This window comes from Myotis myotis, unplaced genomic scaffold, assembly GCF_014108235.1.
Source record: "Myotis myotis isolate mMyoMyo1 unplaced genomic scaffold, mMyoMyo1.p scaffold_m19_p_2, whole genome shotgun sequence".
Classification (NCBI taxonomy): domain Eukaryota; kingdom Metazoa; phylum Chordata; class Mammalia; order Chiroptera; family Vespertilionidae; genus Myotis; species Myotis myotis.
The window spans coordinates 204,182,300-204,200,040 of record NW_023416324.1 but is presented as its reverse complement, the minus strand read 5'-3'; the positions used below and the strand labels follow the sequence as shown (position 1 = coordinate 204,200,040).

General features: G+C 37.0%; 1 pseudogene; it reads right to left on the bottom strand.

The window, feature by feature from the left end:
• Positions 1 to 1,087: 1,087 nt before the first annotated feature.
• Positions 1,088 to 1,525, bottom strand: LOC118675792 (annotated as a pseudogene).
• Between the last annotated feature and the right edge of the window lie 16,216 nt (positions 1,526 to 17,741).

The following is a 17,741-nucleotide window of genomic DNA, read 5'->3' as shown; positions in this document are numbered from 1 at the left end:
GTGAGTGATTATTAGTGAAATAGAAAGTCTCAATTTTCTAACATTCATTGCAAAATTTCTCATCTTGATGAGAAAATGTAGTTAATAAAGCAATGTGTACTTTCAAAAGGATATCTGTGGTAATGTCATTTTTTGGCTTTAAAACATTTAGTATCTCTTGAGTACACCATTTAGCTGCTTATACATAGTTTTGCTTTTTGTGAGAAATCATTACACAGTAGTGAAAAGTTAGTAACAATTAAGCCTCATTAAGTAAATTTTTAGGGACAGACAAGTCAAAATTCTTACAACAGTATTTCTCACCTTTTACTCATTATCACTTCCATTAAATAAAAACAATAAGTTTAATTTAACTAATCTTCATCCATAATGCATAGTTTGCTGGTATCTCTAGTCATATGGCTTATTCTAAAACCCAAATTGAAGGAGTCGTCACTTACTGTTGCTGAGGCAGAAAGGAAGGGAGCTGGTAAAAGAACCTGATGAATTTTAAAACCTGTGCTTAGCCCTAGCCAGTTTGGCTCAATGGATAGAATATTGGCCTGTGGTCTGAAGGGTCCTGAGTTTGATTACGGTAAAGGGCACATGCCTGGGTTGTGGGCTTGATCCCCAGTGGGGGGCATATAGGAGGCAGCTGATCAATGATTCTCTCTCATCATTGATGTTCATATATATATATATATATATATATATATATATATATATATATATATATACTAGAGGCCCGTTGCAGGAAGATTCCTGCAAGAATAGGAAGAATAGGGCTTCCTGCAGCCAGAGCAAAGCAGAGAAGGGAGCGAAACCCGCCGAGACGGGCTTCGCTCCCTCCTCGTCCATCCCGCTTGCTTCCCTCCCACCTCCGCCACCCTGCTTACTTCTCTGCAGCTTCTCTCCCTTCTGCAGCTCTTGCCTTCCTTCTACATTGTCTTCAGTCTTTGCTCTGCACCAGCGTATGCAAATTAATCGCCATCTTTGTTGGGTTAATTTGCATACTCATCTGATTGGCTGGTGGGTGTAGTGGATTGACACCAATTTGCATGTTTCTCTTTTATTTATTTTATTTTATTTTATTTTATTTTTTTACGAGTAAGAATATCACTGCATTTATTTTCATACAGGTAATTTTTCTACAGCTTTAACATTTTCTTCTCAAAAATAAAAGCTTAGAACTGGATCACTTGGCCCTTTCTCTTCTTATCTCCTCCCAGTTCAAAATGCTTGCATCTCTTAATGGCCAGCATCCTCTTTGATCTGCAGTTAGGCTCCACACATTCAAGCCTCAGCACAATCTTCTTTGTAGTTTTTGCTTTCTTTTGGAAAATCGGCTTTGTCTGCCCACCGTAGCCACTCTGCTTCCTATCATAGCGCCTCTTTCCTGGGCGTGCAGGGAATCCTTACCCTTCTTATACTGGGTCACTTTGTGAGGCTGAAGCTTTCCACACTTCTTACAGAAAGTCCTTCGGGTTTTAGGCCATTCACCATCTTGACAGTAGAGGTGTCTGTATGATGGAAACAGGAAACGCATAGTCCACCTGTTTCTCTTTTATTAGTGTAGATATACTAGAGGCCCCACGCACAAAAATTCATGGAAGAGTAGTCCTTCCTTCACCGGGCTGCCGGCACCGGCTTCCCTCCGGCACCCAGGACCAGGGTTTTCCTCCCTCCAGCCACAGGCACCTGGGACCCTGGGAGGCTTTGAGCCGGGCCCCAGCTTTGTCAGGAAGGATGTCCGGAATGATGTCCAGAGACGTCCAGTCTATTCAGTCTAATTAGCATATTACCCTTTTATTAGTATAGACTAGAGGCCCAGAGCATGAAATTTGTGCATGGTGGTGGTGGTGGTGGGAGGGGTGGTTCCCTTCAGCCTGGCCTGCACCCTCTCACAATCCAGGACTGCTGACTCCTAACTGCTCAGCTGCTTGCCTGCCTCATCGCCCCTAACCACTCGCCTGCCTGCCTCATCTCCCCTAACCACTCTACCTGCCTACCTGATCACCCCTAACAACTCTGCCTGCCTGCTTCATTGCCCCTAACCACTTGCCTGCTTGCCTCATCACCTGTAACCACTCTCCTGCCTGCCTGATCACCCCTAACTGCCTCTGCCTCATCCCCTGCCACTGTGGCTGTCTGCTCTAATTAGCATATTAGGCTTTATATATATATATATATATATATATATATATATATATATATATATATATAATTTTTTTCCTCTCTGAAATCAATAAAAATATATTAAAACAAAACAAAACAAAAAAACCCACACATGTTAGACTGGCATCTGTTACTTTTGCTTACATTTCACTAGCCAAAGCAAGTCTAAGGGCCAACCATGATCTAATGAGTTGGGGATGAATATTCTTCCTACAGGAAATCAATGTAAGTTATGACAATGAAGTGAGGCAGGGAACCTTATTACAGAAGGGTGGGAGAGCTATTGATTGAAAACAATAGAGTCCTCTACACAAGAATAGGGACACTGAAAGCAGGCCACCAATGTTTGATTCTTAACCTTTTCCTTTGCTAACTGGATGAGCTATAAGAAACCATTTAACTCCTTTGTGATTTATTTTCCTCATTTGTAAAATGAGAATACTAAAAGTACCTATCTCAGTGTGTTTTATATGTGTGGTTTGTATGAATGTGTTTTAAGATTAACTGAGTTAAAATAAGCAAGTAGAATATTTTCTGGAATATGAGAGTGTTATACATGTGTATCTGTTAGATAAATCACATGGACACACAAATATATACTGTACAAGTTTGCGCATAATTATTCTGACTCCTTTAAACAATAGTTTCAAAGTCTTTTAGTGAAGCCTGTCAATTATATGTATTGAGTTAGAAACAAAAGAAGGAGGTGTTCTCTATTTTTATTGTATCTAAGTTCCCATAGAACCATCCCTGTAGTCATTTCAAAAGCTCTAAGTTAATTTTATTTTCCAAGGTGTCATACTGTTATTGCTGTTATAATACACTTGCAAAACATGAATTTTGCAATGTTTTTGTATTGCTCCATCAAAGTATTACGCCAAATTTAAAAACACATTTCAGAAACATAAGCTTCTAAGGATAGCAAAGCCTCTATTACTTTATAGTACACTGTTGCCACCCAAGTATGTTACTCTGTCTCAGACCTCCCTTCTGAGCTCAACTTCCTCACAGCACATCTCCCAGCTGCTTGCCTGCCTCATCGCCCTAACCACTCGCCTGCCTGCCTCATCTCCCCTAACCGCTCTACCTATACTAAATGTCACCCTATACTAAATGTCACTAAGCTTGAACATATGATTTCTTCCCAAAACTTGACCATGATCCAATGTTCTCTATTTCAGTGAAACAGAGAATATTACCATCCATCCAGTTGTGCAAGATAGAGCTTGTCCTAGTCTCAGAAACATGAGAAACATGTTTTAAATATTCCCTTTCCCCTTTTTCTACTCCAGGATATATCTCATCTCTAGGATCTTCCATTTTTATTTGTAACTAGATCTGAGGGTATTCACTTCTCTCTCACGTAGGTGACTGGGATATTTAGTGACTGCTCAGCCACATCTCCCTTCTCTACATGATGTCCATGGACACACACTCAAAAACATTTTAAACACTGACGCTAATGAATCTTCTCAGATACATGCTTAGCCATCTGTAAGCCATCTAAGTTTAAATTACTGTTAGCAATATCACCTATATCTTCACATTCATTTCCTATTATGCTACTTCCAACTCTATCAGTGTCAACCACAGCTCATATGCACCAGACCAGGAGCTACAGCTACCAAAACCTTGTCTGAACCACTCTTTCCGCCCTATTCACTGCATTCTTGGATCTCAATTCCATCAACCCTCCTTCAAAGCTCTTTCAACACCTGCACGATTAGGTCAAATCCTTCACTATCACCTCTCCTATAATCATTAACTTCCTTTCACATTATTTATCAGAATGTTGATTTACTTTACTTATCTGTTTAATACCTGTTTCTACTACCCATTCTAAGCTCTTAGAGTGTAGAAGTTTGTTTTTGTTCTTATTGTTGTGTTGACCTTTATTTCCCTAGCCTCAAGCATAAGGGCTGTCACATACTAGGCACTTGATGAATATATAATCAGTTATTAATCAATACCAAAAATCTCAAGAGTCCTGTTTAAGTTTGAAAATATATGCAAAAAGAATCAGTAAGGGGCTGTATGTAGGCTGGTCTTTCTTAGTGCAATTTATAACAGAGGCTACCTACATTTCATTAAATCACTCATTCAGTTGTACAAGAGAATATTTGTGAATTTCATGAAGGAAACAGGCAGCAACAGGACACCTAGGCCTATTTGAGCTACCCCATTTATTATTTCTGCTGTATTGATCTGAAAGTGGGAAATAAAATTGCTGGAGCTGATAGAGTCTCAATAAATCTGCTACTTATAAAGATGAAAATAAGGTATAAAAGGATTTAAGATTTCTAGTTTTAGGCTTTAAAAATTGTGGTGAGATTAATCTATAAGGCACTTTGTTCTTTGCCATAAATTATACCAAACTAGTTATTTTATATTTTCTTTGGACGTATATCTAGATACCTGTGACACCTTCTAGCATGAAGAAAAAGCTATTTCTCCTATTCAGTTTATAAGAGTAAACAGTACACAGTCACTTTATTAGCATTGCTTATTAGATAGTTAATAATATGTTCTTGATTTTTAACTGGTTTCCAGACCCAGGGATCCACAGTGAGCTCATTAAAAATCTAATTTTAGGTGTGTTCTCCTGCAGAGCCTTTTTTAACTGCATAAAATCCCATACATTATCCTACCCCTTTGATTTGTATTTTTGGGTCATTTATTTATACATGGGCTGAAAATGTACTCAAGTTGGACTGCTGTCAAAATATTTGAATTTCATTCCAACATAAAGACATATAGATATCTTCTAATGAAACTATGGAAAAATATACTAGAATAATTATTAGAAGCTGTAGACTGAGATTATTTAACCTAGTTAATGTATATTTCTGTTCTTTAGTAATGGAAACAGCCAAAGGTAGTAACACTTTTGGAAGGTTATATATGGCAAATAAGTCTAGAAGAGTAAATAATATGCTTGTTTATACATATAAATGCATGGTTAGATTTATGTATCTTTATGATCATTTAAAGATTAAAATTATAGGAAGATATGTTAGGTATAGCATTGGACAAGTGGGATATACTGGTACAGTTCTTAGAAAGGATTGCCCCTTGAAGATGTTAAGATGTTAGGCATTTAGGGAAGTGTGACAGCAATGGAACTATGTCAAAGAAAATGTGCTCTTTATAAAACCAGACAAACAGTCTAAAAACCCTACAATGCTGAGCTATCTTCCCATGAAGAGAGATAAAGTGCCTCCTCATATCTGTGGAGCTGCAGTCTAATTTTAGCTGACTGGCTTTACGAAAGCCTGCTTCTAATCATTCAGAGCTTCGCATGTGGGATGTCTCAGCCCAGTCCCAGCATAATGGCCAGTATCCTAAGGTATAAAAAACGCGCCATGTAGAGATGTCTGCGAGCTACTCCAAGTGTAGTTTTGGAGGGTTTCACTCTATAGTGCTTATTTACCTGTAAAAATTAAAGCAGTTTATATTGAATAGAACTATGAAAAAACAAAGTAAGATGACAACTATGAATAGTCTATGGAGATTGTAAGGATCATTGTAAATTATAACAAGTGGTTATTGCTTGATTTCTACTATCATTATTTTGCTTTATAATCATTCCTGGATAGTTAGATATGTATACAGGGTGGGACAAAACTAGGTTTACAGTTGTTCGTATGCAAAATAATACAACAATTAATGCATAATAATATAAGAATAAACCCTTGCGCCGAAGCCAGTTTGGCTCAGTGGATGGAGCGTCGGCCTGCGGACTGAAGGGTCCCAGGTTCGATTCTGGTCAGGGGCATGTGCCTGGGTTGTGGGCACATCCCCAGTAGGAGATGTGCAGGGGGCAGCTGATCGATGTTTCTCTCTCATTGATGTTTCTGGCTCTCTGTCTCTCTCCCTTCCTCCCTGTAAAAAATCAATAAAATATATTAAAAAAAAGAATAAACCCTTGTGTTGTAAATACACAATTGTAAACCTACTTCTGTCCCCCCAACATACAATCTAATGACTGTGAACAGCAATGTTTATTTTAATATAGCTTTTTCATGACTGATTATGACTTCCATTTTTAAAAGACTGGTGTCATCAGTTACTCCAAATTATTAATAACTATCCTTAAGAAGTATTGTGGAGATTACATAAAGTTATAGAGCAAATGGTCCACAGTGAACGGTCAAGGTCAACTTCTCCCTAGCTTGTCTCTCCCCTGTGTTTTCTACATGAAGAGTTAAATTATAGTTCTCAGAGGTAGAGAAACTAATTTGCTAAGGGACTTAGTGGTAAGTCTGAGCCCAAGATTCTTGGGATTTCACAGCTTTAATTGATTTTATAATTGCACATTTTGCAAAATAATTAAGTTGAAATTATAATTCTATACATAGAACTATTCTGGAGCAGAATATATGCAAAATTACTATTATGAGTGCAAATATTAAATCCACTGTCATAATAACTTATAACTAGACTGAACAGCCTACAAATGTATTGCTGTGAATAATCACAGCATCCTTAGGGAAGTGCATTGTCCATAATATTATAAAAATTAATGAATTTGACATATGCATGCTACTGAATACTAACACCAACTGAATTTTTATGAAAGATATATTTAGTACACTGAAAAGCATAAAAATGCCTAATTTTTTTTCCTGCAGAACTGTTAGCAAATACTCATTTACCAATTCACATATGTATGTAACATTTTAATTTTTAATGTTATAAATCTAATGGAAATATAATTAGTATTCATTTTCAGATTTTAAATATTCTTTATAAGGTTAGACAACAGAATAACCATTTTTGAGTTGATTCATCATGAACTTGCGATATTGGTCTGAGGCAGTTAAAATTATCCTGACATTTCAATATGTAAAAGATATGATGAAGACTATTCATGTGGTGGTCTGAAAAATGATGAAGACTACCAATGTGGCCACCTCTTATTCATTTTATAAACAAGGCATCCATCATAGATTTATATATTTTTTTCTTACATTCATTATTTAAATAAGTCACCATGAATGACTGGCACATATTAGAATTGTGCCCGTTTTCTCTGCTGTGTAATTGGTCCCAAGGCATCAACATTTCTGAGATATAATAGATGAATTTTCACATACTGAATACTTGGGTACCTTAGTTGATGCATTCTGACACTTGCCAAATTTTAGAGCAGCTTATCTGCTATTCTTATCTAATATCAAGAAAAACGGCCTTAGTTTTAGTTGTCTTATTTACATTTGAATTGACATGGATTTTCAACCCTTTCAGTCATTTAGTTTCTAATTTATCTTTCTCATTCTCTTCCTTGGCAATTTCATTTCTAAAGACTAGTATTTATTATGTGGATAAGTAAACTAAGACACTAACATTTATGAAATAATTATAAAATCAATAGAAAATTACTTTCTTAATTATGCATTAATCAACTGGAATTAGCCTTCTTTTGGACAGACTGTTTAGGAATGTGCCAAATCAATCCGTATCCAACTTATGATTAGAAATCGAATGCCTTGGTAATACAGTTGGTAGAGTTCACAGGGACATACTGGTTTGAGTACTCGGAGTTTTCTAAAAGCAATATGCTAAGATGCTTAGTTCTGTGTAAATACATTTCTTTATTAACAAATCTTCATGATAGTGCTCTCCCACACTTGGTTTCTATGTTATGTTAATATACAAACCATCAAGCATTAAAAGCAAATACACCTTGTCAGGTAAATACAATCATTAGGTTTATTTTTGCCCATTATTCAAATAATTTGTGGGGTTTATAAAAAACTTAGAATATGAGTTTTGACAAAGCATACCGTTCAACAGTTTCTTTGCAGAAGCAACAAAACGTTGAACGTGTATTGATTTTCTTCACATATATTTAGTGTCTGATCTTGATGCGATTGTCAAATTAAGCTGTACTTTGAACTTTGAGTAAAAAGTAATGGAAATACATTTTAAAAAGTTGTTAGGGAAAATGTAAAATCTTTAAGGCCAATGAGGCAGAAACTGTCTCTTTATTCAAAAGAGGACCAGGGGCTGAGGACAGATGACTCACATGACCTCAGGCAGATAAAACATAGAAACAGTAATGCTTTTTGAAAGAATATGCTATCACAAAGACTGGAGAGAATTAGAAATTAATATATTCGTGATACAGTATTGGAGATTATTTTCATGATGGAGAATGTGGCCAACTTGCCTGGGGGCTAGATCTATATTCATTACATTGTCACTCTCACTATGCTTTGAGGGTGGGGGCAAGAGGAGGGAGGACAGTGGGCTGCACTCACTGAGAGAAACTACTATGTAAATGTGTTTGCCTTCGACTACTTTGAACAACAAAATCTACAGATTCAGTGCATTATCATTATGCTTATGTCCATGCATTAAGCATGTTTGATTTCTCCTCCTCCCTCCCTATCTTGCCACTGATATTAATGCTTCCTTGCTCCTGCTCCCATCTCCTAACTTATCAAAATGTGGATAGTCAAGCCTGGCCTTGCACTGTGAATGGGTAATTGCATGTAGTTAATAGAATTCAAAGGTGATAGGAGCAATTTTAGTTGTCCAAAATAGTTTCTCAGATTCAAAAAAGTTTTAAATTGTATTAAATAAAGTTGGCATTTCTCCCTGTATTATTTTTTAAAATATATTTTTATTGATTTCAGGGAGGAAGGGAGAGGGAGAGAGAGATAGAAACATCAATGATGAGAGAGAATCATTGATCATCTGCCTCCTGCACGCCACCTACTGGGGATTGAGTCCGCAACCCAGGCATATGCCCTTGACTGGAAGCAAACCTGGGACCCTTCAGTCCACAGCTCAATCCTATCTACTGAGCCAAACTGGCTCGGGCTCCATTTGTTATTTTAAAGTGCACTTATACAACAGATTTATATACAAAATGGACCCTGACACAGAATGGTGCTAAGAAGGAATGCTCTGGACAAGGGCTTCTGAAAAAATAAGTAGAAGGAGTAGAAACGTGAGTATTCTCGCTTTGAGTGAGGTTTAATTTCACACAAATAAAAACCACTCATTTTCCCGTGTGAGTCTCAGAATGTTCCTTTTCTCGTGACACCGCAAGAAGCCAGCTTCCACCAGCAGCAGGTGGACATGGACAGTGGACAGCACCCCATCACTAACACGATTAGCACTCACTTTTGTAGTTTTAAGATTTTCATTATTCAAAACAATCAATCTTCGTATGCATTAAAAAACACACACACAGAAAACTTCTAATGGTAGAAGTTGGACCTTTCTAAATAAATTTGCTACCTCTTGCTTCCTCTGGGATCACTGAGCCAAACTTGTATTTTTCTGTCCATATTTTCATCTCTTATCCTGAGAACATAATGCAAGAAGCATACTCTAGTCCCAAGATAAGTCAGCAGCTCTGTTTTCTGTTGGCGGTGAGATTTTTCCCATTCACTTTCAGGAATAAACAGAGTGAGATGCAATCTTTGTAGCTTTAATAGCTCCTGGCATTCACAGTCCCTGAAGCTCAAAACTCGCTTTAAAGTCTCCTTGTTCAAACACTTGAGGCTCTGGATTGAATCATTCCATGCTCTTGAGTCTCCCGGGTTTTATGTCTCATTTATCTGCTTTCTTTTTTTCCTGAAATGGATACCCTTGAACTTTCTCTATGTCAATCTTTTGAGCAAAATAAAACACCTGAAAAATTGTCCGTCTAGTTTTAGTAGATGTGAATGATTTCTATATTCCTCATAATGGGAACACCAGTTCTGAGAGATCTCTATCTGTACGTAATATATATTATCTTGGTAAAAAATTAAGTTAAATGTTTGTTAGATAAAGGTTTTGATAAGTGTGTATCAAACTTAAAAATAAAAGTGTTTGATACACTTTTATTTGAGTAGTCATAAGTGGATTTTCTAATATACTGTCTTAAAAGATATAGAATTTGTTAAACATAATTCTGTTAAAGGAACACTTTACAGTGCAAGTAGATTAAAATTTTTCTTAAATAGTTCTAGGGCTGCAATATCCAATACAGCATCCACTGGTTACTTATAGCTATTGATTATTTGAAATATTGCTAATCCTAATTGAGGTGTGCTGTAGGTATAAAATTCACACCAATTTGCAAATCTTCGGGAAATATGTAAAATGTTTCATGATAATATTTAGAATAACTACATATCAAAACAATATTTAGATGTAGTGGATGAAATAAAATTATTATTATGCTTAATTCTTTATTTCACCTTTAACTTTTTTTATTTTAATATGACTACTAGAAAATGTAAATTTTGTTGATGTGACTTGCATTTATTATTTGCATTATAATTCTATTAGCATCGGTAGAGTAATAATAGATGACATTTAGGCAGGATAATTTAACCAAATAATCTGTGCTGCATGTGCAAATAACTGAATGAAAATATAAATATATATATATATATAAATATATTTACCTATGCACATTCATATTTAAGCATTCAGATATATGCATATCATGTGTATAATACATAGATACACACAGATATCCACACACATACTTGAAATATGACAACAAAAACACGGCTCTGAAATTTTTATCCTGTTGTGCTCTTTTCTCTTTGCCAAGGCATGATATTCTAAATTGTCTCAGCTATGTAAAACATGTGAAGAAGTACTTTTAATTGATTTATATTTTTCATTGAAAAACAAACACAAACCTAGAGTGCTTAGTAGGAGACAAATACATGAGCTGTTTTTCCTTATTTTTATCATTTGTTTAGAAAATACTTATCTAAATTCACTGCATTGCTTGGAAGAGATTAGAATTGCCTCAGTAAGTGTTGAGCTGGTGATTCCATCAGGGAATACAATTATGCATTTTGATATGGATTATGCATTTGATAGCATGAACATGAAAGGGGTTTTTTGGTATATTGAGATCACAATAGAAAGAGACTATAGAATTTTGATCATACCTATCTTGAAAACAGTGTATAAGCCATCATTTTGGGTGTATGTGTGGTGTACATATTGCTATACCACTATTTACCATAGAAAAACAAGGTTCCTTCCCACCTGTTTTAATTCTGTATTTTATTATGCATTGTTCTCAACAAAATTATCTATAATATTCTTATCAAATTATCTGCAATATGCCATGAGGCAAACTATTTCTGATTTTTTAGCTTTTAAGTGTCATATATCCTCTCTTTATGTCTAATATCTCTAATGTTTTTCTATAGATATATATTTCTCAGTCCTACCCCTTCAATTTTCAGAAGCTAAGAGTTATGTAAATTTAGGGACTTAGTTTTACAAAAAATATATTCAAATAAGTGCAAAAAAGAACTATGTGAGCAAAGGAAATAAATGTAATTAACATATCTCAGCATCTGAAAAGTTAGAATAGCTGTAGTTAGTGGAATTATATGCAAGTGAGGAGATAAACAAAAATTGCTTTGTAATTTTTTTTAATTAAATCTTTATTGTTCAGATTATTACATTTGTTCCTCTTTTTCCCCCCCGCATAACTCCCCTCCTCCCAGTTCCCGACCAACCCTCCGCCCTCACTCCCCACCCACTGTCCTCATCCATAGGTGCACAATTTTTGTCCAGTCTCTTCCCACATCTCCCACACCCCTTTCCCCTCAAGAATAGTCAGTCCATTCCCTTTCTATGTCCCTGATTCTATTATAATCACCGGTTCATTCTATTCATCAGATTATTTATTCACTTGATTCTTAGATTCACTTGTTGATAGATGCATATTTGTTGTTCATAATTTGTATCTTTACCTTTTTCTTTCTCTTCCTCTTCTTAAAGGATACCTTTCAGCATTTCATATAATACTGGTTTGGTGGTGATGAACTCCTTTAGCTTTTCCTTATCTGTGAAGCTCTTTATCTGACCTTCAATTCTGAATGATAGCTTTGCTGGATAAAGTAGTCTTGGTTGTAGGTTCTTGGTATTCATCACTTTGAATATTTCTTGCCACTCCCTTCTGGCCTGCATAGTTTATGTTGAGAAATCAGCTGACAGTCGTATGGGTATTCCCTTGTAGGTAACTGAGTTTCTTTCTCTTGCTGTTTTTAAGATTCTCTCTTTATCTTTTGCTCTTGGCATTTTAATTATGATGTGTCTTGGTGTGGTCCTCTTTGGATTCCTTTTGTTTGGGGTTCTCCACGCTTCTTGGACCTGTAAGTCCATTTCTTTCACCAGGTGGGGGAAGTTTTCTGTCATTATTTCTTCAAATAGGTTTTCAATATCTTGCTCTCTCTCATCTTCTGGCACCCCTATAATTCTGATGTTGGTACACTTGAAGCTGTCCCAGAGGCTCCTTACACTATCCTCGCATTTTTGGATTCTTTTTTCATTTTGCTTTTCCGGTTGGGTGTTTTTTGCTTCCTCGCATTTCAAATCATTGACTTGATTCTTGCGCTCCTCTGGTCTGCTGTCGGGAGTCTGTATAATATTCGTTATTTCAGTCCGTGTATGCTTAATTTCTAGTTGGTTCCCCAATATAACATCGAGGGTCTTATTAGTTTTCTTGTAGATCTCATTAAGTTTATCGGCGGCTTCTAAACAGTTCTTGAGAGACCTTAAAAGTGTGGTTCTGAACTCTATATCTTCCATTGACAATTTTGTCCTGTTTCTTTGTCTCCGCATTTTGTTATGCTTCTTTGGTGCACCCCCTAGTGGTCTTTGTGCGCAGTCTTATAGTTAAACCTTGATTGTTGTAGCTAATACCAGGGAGGGTTTGACCTCCAGGCCAAGTGGCTATGAGAATCAGCTGTGTCTGCAGTGAGAGAACTTCTGTCCTCTAGGGAGGTGCTAATCTGGCGTTTGCCTGAGGCTATCCAGCAAATGCCTCTGTGCAGGGCTTGGGCAGGGCGGGTCGCACAGGATCAACAGGGTGGGCCGGAGAGAGCAGTTATGGCGGCTCTCAGTCCTGTCCCCAGGGGCTCTGCCTCTCTGAGTCCCAGCACCGGCTGCAAACCTCGGAGAGAGAGCTGCACTCACTCTGACCGAAGCCAGACAGTCCCGCTTCTCCCGTTTGAGTCTGGGTCCCTAAAGACTCGTCTGTATCTGGAGCTCAGAGTCTGCGACTCCCTCCCGATTGAAAACGCCAACCGCGCCCTCCGCCGCGAGCCCGCTTCGCGCACTCCGCACCTCAGAATTTGACTTCAGCACTGCGCCTCCTCTGAGTGTCCGTATGCGTTTCTCTTTCCTCCTAGTTGTAGGACTTCCACTCAGCCAGCGTTCCTGTGGTTCTGGGTGATGTCCGTTCCGTTTTTTAGTTTCACTTTTGAAGTAGTTGTTCAAGGCAGCAAACTCCAGCATTAACTTATGCCGCCATCTTGGTTCTCTCTCAAAAATTGCTTTGTAATTTTTAAAACAAGAAACTACTGTAACTATTGTATTGAAATGTAATGATAAGCACTAGTATGTCCTTTAAAAAATAGAGTTAAACATGAAGAATTTCTTGGTGTTGTATACAAGAATGAAAGTCAGTGAGATTTCTAAAAGTATAAAGGCCATATAAGTTCTTAGAATTATGGATGTCTTTAATGAACTTCTAGAATTTTAGTTCTTTAGGAAAAGACTAGAATTTAATTTCCTATGTCTTATAGCAAATAGTATAATGACTATATTTGGGCTTTCTGCTTTCCCTCTCATTCCCTATGATCTAATATATCCATTCAGCCATCAAAGTAATCTTTCAAAAAGTCAATTCATAATTGGTCACTCGCTTAAATAAATCACTATAATGGATTTCCATTTCATTTCAAATAAGCACAAAATTTTTACAATGTGTGCCAGTTGCTATATGATCTTGCTTCTTCCTCCCTTCCCAGCTCACCTTATGCCTTGTTTTTCCCCGCTCACTCTCCTGCATTATTTTCTAATTCAAATGTGCCAAAATCCTTACTGTTTCATAGCCTCGTTATATGTTGTTTCTCCTTCCTGGGTGAGTTCTTTCCCCACTCCAAAGATTATGTATGTTTGAGAAAACCAGCCTCCAAGATAACCCTGAATTATTGTAGCTTCCTGGTATCCATGCCCATTTGAAGTTCTTTTTATATTGAGTAAGGCTGACCTGTGTTACCCACGGGTTACTGTGGTGTATGGTTTGACCTTAGGCTAGGCCGTAAAAGCATTGTAATGTAAGCCTCTCTCTTTTAGATTTCACAACCTGTGGGAAATCAGCCACTATATGCTGAGGTTGCTCAGGAAGCCATGGGGAGTCCCTTATGGAGAAAAAAAATGGGGCTTTTGTTATCAACCAATACCTTAAAAATGAGTGATCTTGGAAGTAGATATTCCAATGTCAGCCAATATCTCAAATGCAACCTCCGAAGAGACCACAAACCAGAACCATCTAGTAACTCGCTTCTGAAGTCCTGACCACAAGAACCATGAGATAAAAGTTACCCTCCTTCTCTTTCTCTCTCTCTCTCTCTCTCTCTCTCTCTCTCTCTCTCTCTCTCTCTACATATGTGTGTGTGTGTGTGTGTGTGTGTGTGTGTGCGCATCATGGTGATATATATGGATACTTATGATTTATGTAATTCAGGTGCTAATAAAAATAAAAGTATTCAAATGTAATAATTCATTTGTATTAATTATAATAGTAATCAGCTGTATTCCTACAATCCTTCAGAGTAAAATACTGGTAGAAACCTAGAACCATACGGCATTGTGACTAAGTGCAACAGACAATTTCACTCCACTATGACACTGGTGTGATTCCTTTGTTCTGGCTCCAACAAAGACATGACCTTATTTTCTTTATTCAAGCTCTTCTGTGGAAAATGATGCCAGCAGAGGAAACCCAGTGTGGCAGAGAGCGTTGCCATGGACAAGGAGTACCTAGGTCAGAGATAGGAGATTGATGGGATTAAGAGAAGCATAACCAGGTCAACAAGTCAAACAGGGACCCAGGGATTTGTGGAACACATTGGAGGACAGCCAGGCTCTGTGAACAATGTAAAACAAAATTTGAATAAATTTAAATAAATCTGTTCTTAAAGTCAATGAATGCTGGGTAATGGCAGATTCAATGAACAGGGCTTAGATAGCTTGTGTGTGAGAGCCCCTCCCCAAGTTCCAATTAGAGTTAATCTGAGAACTTTTTTTAACTTGTTGTGTTTCCTGTTATATAGAACTAGAAGCCCAGTGCACAAAATTCTTGCACGGGTAGGGTCCCTAGGCCTGGCCTCCGATCAGGGCCAATCGAGGTCTTCCTTCCTTGGCTGCCAGATGCTGGCTGGGGCCTTCCTTTGTTCCATGTTTCCCCTTGGTGGTCAGTGCACATCATAGTGAGTGATCGAACTCCTGGTCTCCTGGTGAAACTCCCAAGGGGACACTGCATATTAGCCTTTTATATATATAGATGAGAACCAGAATAATAGTACCTGACTCACAGAGTTGTTCTGCTCATTAAGACAAATCCTCCACGTAATCTGCTTTGGAGGATTTGGCAAGAGAGGTCACTATAGTTAACTATTATTATTTTTTCAGGTTAAGGTAACAAAATAAAATTGTTGTTTTGTAATTTTAAATAAAAACAGAGAATTTAGGTATAAAAGTCTATTTAAATATATGTTTCCCAACTCAGATTGGTATATGTAAAGAATAACAAGTCTACACTTTAGAAGTTCCACAGCACTGGAAAAACTAACAAATGCAAGGAAGGTTGGATCTGAAGAAAGGAGAGCTTAGCTGATTTTTTAAAAATCAACTTGCCAGAGAGTACCTACCTGTCTTCTGGAGAAGAAGATCTATCAGTTTATACTGGACTCCATGGAACATCACTTATTTCATGTTATGTACATTTATGCTCATATTAATACTTATACAATGAATATTGTTTCCATTCTTGACTAAAGACATTACCAACAAATTATTTTCACTGTAGTTATTACTGTCAAGTTACAGGGGTCTTCAGAAAATTTTCATATATACATATTAGACTGAGTGAGCCCTTATGACCATTGCATTAAAAATGTTTTGTTGAGTTTTTGCAAAACCAATAAAGCAATCAATTTAATAGTTCAAAGCCACATATTGTTTTCAAAGTTCTACATGTAGCCCAGCTGGCAGAATTCTGTGGTTGAATGTCAACCTATGAACCAGGAGGTCACAGTTTGATTCCTAGTCAGGACACATGCCTGGGTTGCCGGCTCAATCCCAGTGTGGGGTGTGCAGGAGGCAGCCTATCAATGATTCTCTTTCATCATGGATGTTTCTATCTTTCTATCTCCCTCTCCCTTCCTTTCTGAAATCAATAGAAATATATTTTAAAAAAAGTTAAACACGCATCCTGCATAGAACATTCCAACACATCCTTTGAGAAAGTCAATTACCAAAAATCCTTGAGATTCATTGCATTGCAAAAGCTTATTTTAATCTGGATGTAGTATGTATTATTATATATACTAGAGGCCTGGTGTATGACATTCATACACTCAGGGGGGGTCCCTCAGCCCGGCCTGCACCCTCTCATTAGGGAGCCCTCGGCAGTTGGACATCCTTAGTGCTGCTGCTGCTGCTGCTGCACCAGCCATGAGCCCAGCTTTAGGCTGAGGAGTGCTCCCACTGTGGGAGTGCAATGACCACCTGGGAGCAGTTCCTGCATTGAACATCTGCCCCTAGTGGTCAGTGCATGTCATAGCGACCAGTCATTTCACTATTCAGTCTATTTGCATAATAGCCTTTTATTATATAGGATACATTTCTTTTTTCAAAACAGATTTAGATTTATTAATTTTATCTCTAAATGTACATTAACTCAGGATTTTTAAAGAAATATACATGGTATTATAATTTCTGTTATAACAGTATAAAATAAAATATACTAGCAGTAATTTCTAGTGAAAACCAAATTTTAAAGTAAATTTAACAAGTATGCTTTCCAGCAGTCCCCAAGATAAATTCCATGATGATTATAATTACTCTGTTCTTTAAGAAGGAAAACATCTACACAGAATGTGGGAGGGAAAAGTTTAGCTCAGTTATCAGCATAAAAACATTTTGATTTTTTTCTGTAAATGAGCCTAGAATTGAGTTTCTGATTAACAATCATGAAACATAAATCATGTGAGTTCATGACAAAAGACTTATTAACCTCCTTCCCCGTTTAAACCTGCTCTGTTTTTTAAACCTATGAGGAAAAGGGGATTTCCTATTTGTGGGATTTATTCCTCTTCCATGTTCAGCTTAGATAATACATATGGTTGAGCAGTAAGGACAGAGTGTTCTCACATGTTGTTAAAATTTGTTCAGTTTCCTCCTCTTTAGACCACTGAAAGTCGATGTTTGAATTATACTTCATAAACACCTATTTTATCAAGCTAAAAGATTGCTGTTTAGAGTGTAAAAATAACTTAAAGTTCAATGTGTTGACTAGTTAATAAACATTCATTTGCACAGATGGATATACATTTGTCCAAAGCTCTCAATTCCATAATATGCCTCAAGCATAGTCCCATCAAAATAACTTATGTAACTTTGTCATTTTCTGTTAAGTTATGAAAGACTATAAGGAGCCAATTTATAACTTTGAAACTTATAAAGAGTTAGTGAATACACACAAAACCAAGCAAAACATGTAGCAACATAAAAATAATCCACTGTCAAAATTATTAAAC